Source organism: Papaver somniferum, unplaced genomic scaffold, assembly GCF_003573695.1.
Source record: "Papaver somniferum cultivar HN1 unplaced genomic scaffold, ASM357369v1 unplaced-scaffold_18, whole genome shotgun sequence".
Lineage (NCBI taxonomy): Eukaryota > Viridiplantae > Streptophyta > Magnoliopsida > Ranunculales > Papaveraceae > Papaver > Papaver somniferum.
This window is the reverse complement of record NW_020627707.1, coordinates 3,342,450-3,347,743: the sequence shown is the minus strand read 5'-3', so window position 1 is coordinate 3,347,743 and position 5,294 is coordinate 3,342,450.

Sequence of the window (5,294 nt, the reverse complement as noted above, 5' to 3'; positions counted from 1 at the left end):
AGTATGGGAATGGATGAAAAGTAAGAAGATTGAAGAGGGAAGAATTACAGTAGCAGAACTTACGGAAGAACAATAGAGTTGCATAGATGAGAGAGTAAAAAGAGAAGAGAAAGTAAAAAAGAAAATGGAAAGAAGAGTAAGAAGAATATATAGAGAAGGTTCTTTTTTACTCGAATAAATAAACACCATTAATGCGAAAAGACGTGAGCGGTTGAAAAGCAGCGGTTACAGAAGATGTGTCAAGAAATAGATGGAAGAAAGGATACGTGTGATAAATGCAGAATATGAAGAGATGGACAGCTGCGGCATTTATCACATCGTTCTCTACTTTGCATAGAAGATATGAGAAGAGGCAAGATGTAGGATCAGAATCTCGCATCAATAATGCCTCAGCGAAATTATTAACAACACAACAGTGTCGCAGAACAACTTCATAAACGAAATAATAAACGACATCAGCTAAATCATGAGAAAAATGTGATGATCCTGCGAAAATTAGGGAATTTTGCGAGATTAAAATTTATAAGGTTGCGATAATGTCGCAAGCCATTTCCGAAAATAAAGGATGGATTAGCTGTCATCCACTATGAAAAACTCTATATAAAGAGCCGATCAGCTGTGAGGAAGGTGGAGATCTTTTCTGAGTGAGAAGCAAGTAAATAGGAGAGAGAAAATCTAGAGCAGTGGTTATTATTGATTCCTTTATCTTTTCTTGTAAGATTGTTCAAAGACTCATCAATAAAATTAAGATTGTTAATCCAAAAATGAGTTGAATGTTAATGAAATCTTATGAGGGGTGTGTTGTAGGATTTCCTGCAACTACAAAAGTTATAACAAAGTCCTTTTTCCCTTCTAGCTCTCATGTCAGCATAGGAAAGCTACTTAATAGGAGGTACAGCTGATTGAGGAACTAAATTGTTGGTGGTAACTGGTTATAATTGAACTCTAGGACTTGTGTTAGGGGAATTTTTTTTTGGTAGAAGAAGAATTAGATGGAACATAAATGGGTGGTGGCCTGTGACTAACTCTGTGTTTTTTAGAAGCATTCTCTAAGACTGCTTCCTGCATCTTAGCCAGATAAACAGCATGATCTAAAGATGTTGGAGAAAACATTTGCACATGCATTTGGAATTCCTCTTTAAGTCCACTGATGAAGCTAGAAGTAAAATAAGCTTCAGTAAGGTAACGATTCCTAGCAATCATCAGAGCTTTGAGTTCCTCAAAAATTTCCAAATAGTCATTAACAAAACCTATCTGAAAGAGTTTATTAAATTATCCTACAATGTCATCATGACCAAGCTCTTGAAAACGCCTACAAAGATCACGAAGGAACTCTTCCCAAATCACCACTGGTTTACAAGCTTGATAATCTTGAAACCATACATCAGCTTTGCCATCTAAATATAGGGAAGCAAGGTTTACCTTCTGTTCATCGTCCATAGGGTGGATCTGGAAAAAAATTCTACACTTTCTGATCCAAGATCTTGGTTTCTGGCTATCAAACCTCGGGAAATCTACCTTCGGTTTAGGTTGATGGAAGTTGCGTTCATTAATTCCATCCATAGCACGATGTGAATGAATGCCCTCACTTGGAAAGTAGTTATCTGCTGTCGATCTTGAGTATTAGTAAAGAACCCTGGTGAAGCACCAAGAACACCACCAATTCCCGGAGGAAGATCACTATGAACAGGAGATCTATTATTATTCTCTAAGATCTGGGAAAAAACTTCACTCATAACTCTTACATACTCCCCAGAGGGTTTTTTATAGTTCTCTGTAACAATGAGTAAGAGAGCATCGTGTTTTTGAAGAAGAGTATCATGTTTCTGAGAAAGTATTTCTTGATTTTGAGCATACCCTTGTTGTTTTTGGTTAAGCTCCTCAATCTTCTTAGTAAGTTCTTCAACAGCAGCTTTGTTAGCCATTGAACCCAAGGATTTTACAGCTCTAGATACCAATTTTAGTGATCTACACATACAAAGGCTGATAATACTCATAAGATATTAACAGGGAAGAGATTATGAGGTTGAGAAGAGAGTTGCAGGGAAGGATAAGATAAGACTACTAAGAAATATAAGAGGAGAATAACAAATGAAAGAGATAATAGATCTGATAATAATTCACTAGCTTACAAAGAGTACTGGCAAGTAGTATAAGTACACAGGATTCACGTGCAAGGTGGTGAAGGCACCTGCTATCTAGTTAGGGGCAGCCTGACAGTGTAATGGCATGACTAGGGTTATGACAGTTATACACAAATGAAATGTACCTTCATTTATGTTTAAGTAGCCGTACCTAAACGTATACACCATGTTGGCTCAACAGTAGTTAACCGAGGTTAGCTATATGAACACTCTCATATCAACCTTATTCATCTTAACCACACAACTAGTTCAAATGACTCAAATGAAACTAGTTAAAGAGTTGTTCAATTACTATATTCTCATAGAAGTATACAAGAACACAATTGAAGCAAAATCGGTTTGATTCACTCGAATCAATTCATGAACATTATAGCCATGGTTTGCAAAGAATGCATTCCTTAATATATAAATGTATTAGTTCATGAGCCAACCGATTTTAGAACTTTAATCACTCAAGTATGCATACGGGTACGCATACCTAAGTATCCGGTCTGGGTTTGGGTTCCTCAGTATGCGAACGGGTACGCATACCTTAGTACACTTCCAAAACCCATCAGAAATTCCGGGACCTATACCTTACACAAGTATGCGTACCGGTATGTGTACTTGGTACACGGAATTTCACAACTACAAGTACGCATATAGGTATGCATACTCTAGTTCCGGTCATGGATCACATACATGCAAGAATGCGCACTATGTTTATAATCCAATAGTTTTAAACTCTATTTCAATCATTGAAACTTTCTTAGAGGATGACAATCGCCGTTTTCTGATGCATGTCGTAACCACAACAAATTAATCAAGATATTTCCCACTAATTAACTGGTAATATAACGGTAGTAAGAGATCGTTCCCACAGAGAGCTGTGTAATTGATAGGTTATTTATATTAGCAAAACAAAGGAAAACACAAGGGGTTTTGGTTTAAAGTAAATAAAAAGAATAAAACGAGAATAAGATGAAAGAGATGATCAGGGAATCCTTCGCCGTTACCAAGCGTTAATCGGATCAGTATACTTATCTATATTCCGTCCGAATCATTCATCACCAACCGCATAATAGCAGCTAGATCAGTGTTATCCCCAAAACTCCTTCTATCACTGGATACGAAAGTTCTCGACTACCAGATTCTATTCAACGAACCACCAAGTAGTAGATCACTCAAGGTGTAATCCGATCGAATGCTTTAAGCTTTGTGAATTTAGGTTGATCCCAGTAGTTGAACTCTTAGATCAAGGTCCACTTGCTGATGTTGTCTTCACGCGCAATTGCTCCACGGAATCCCGCCGCAAGGTCTCACGATTTCTACTTGTGTAGAGAGTCAATCGACGATCACTTATCTCATAACTTCTACTAGCAATAGATTGATCAATAAACTAATCTAGTTGAGCACCCAACCCAGTCTAAGAATCAATCATAAACCCTAGATATAGAAAAGACAATCGATGATTATTAAAACTTCAAACAAACTTGTATTAACAAATCAAACTTCACGCCTAGAACATTGATTTCATCCTTAATCAACAAAGGTTTAGCAACTCATGATTACACATTACCCGGTTTCCCCCAAAGGGGTAAACCCTAAGTTTTTAATGAGTAACGAAAGTATAATATGAGATGTGATATGTAGAGATCCCTTCTAATTGTTGTGGAAGTCTTCTTATATAGTTTTCATGAGATCTAGGTATTAAAATCCATCCGGGACCAAGTTTCCTTGATTTGGAAGTCAAAATACGTCAAAAGGGACCCCATAGGTTTGTCTCAGTCGACATTGTCGAATACCCCAAAGAAATGCCGAAAGTTGTGCTCAAAAATATACCTTCTCTGCCTGAAATACGACTACTTTCGGTATTTCTAAAGCAATGCCGAAAGTGGTGTTGTAGATTGCAGTTTTACGTCTCGACTGTTTTGGTCGTAACTTCTTCGTCCGAACTCGAAATGACCTCATTCTTTTGCCGTTATCTTCATAATTGAATTCTCTTAAAAATGGTGATAATAAATCCTTAATTTGGATGAGTTGAACTTGGTCTTTTAGTCCTTCTTATGATCTTGGGCATTCTTTGTTCATTTTCGTCGCACGTCTTCCACTTCTTTTGGATTTAGACACTTGGATCTTTGAGAAATTCACTTTATATCTCTTTTGCATCTCTTTTCACTCTTCTTGGGATGATTCACCTGATATGACACATAAACTAGAAAATAATCATAATAACGAGTAATATGCAAGAATTATAGCTAGTCCTCGAGAAAACTACCTAAAATACAACAAATCCATGTAGTCGAGGATACGGTTACACTTAGTGTGTATAACAAGCCTTTAAACCCCTAGGTCTCCCTAGTGGACGAGTTATAGTCTCGTGAGGGCTTAGAGATATACCCACAAAACCTACTCCAACTTCAAAGCGTTCCAGCTTCCCAAGCATCCAAAGAGCTATGAGAACATAGAGTTTCTGCATGCTAGTAATAAGAAGTTAGAAATACCAAAGAACATATTCTCATTCTTAAATGTTGAGTGAGAAATAACCACACCATAACGAGAGAACGCGTGTTTGAGAGCGATCAATAAGCATTTCACCTCGACTTCTGCCTCACTTAAAAGGATTTTATGATAATTGCACTCGAAAAGACGACTTTTTTATGGGTCTCACATGTGTGCAGGTAGGAATGAAAAGAGAATCCTACACACGTTGAATGGTGGGAAGGAGACCTTCCGAATTATTTCTGGAGACCCCACAAGATCGTGGGAAATAAAAGGTTTGTTCTGATGATCTCTAGGAAAGGAAATCAACCATTATTAATAAAAATAGAGGATGAGAGTACTTACCACCTTCACATCTGATTGCAATGATGATAACACCACTCTCACAACATCCAATAGAAACGTCTTCCTCCGGCTCGTCTTCTTCATCTTCTTGGTCTTCGTCTTCGGTCTTCAACGGTTGATGATAAACTCTTGAATTTCGTAGAACTCTGACAATTTATAACTCTTTTTGTTAGAGCATAGCTCGGTCGACCTCGCATTCGTTGCTATCTCAAGCATGTTTGTCAATGTTAGTGATCAAAACTATGAGTCTTGATTTTTAGCCTACATAGCTAAGTCTCAGACTAGGATAGAAAAGTGTAGTTGAGCTCAAGGACTTCGTGGAGA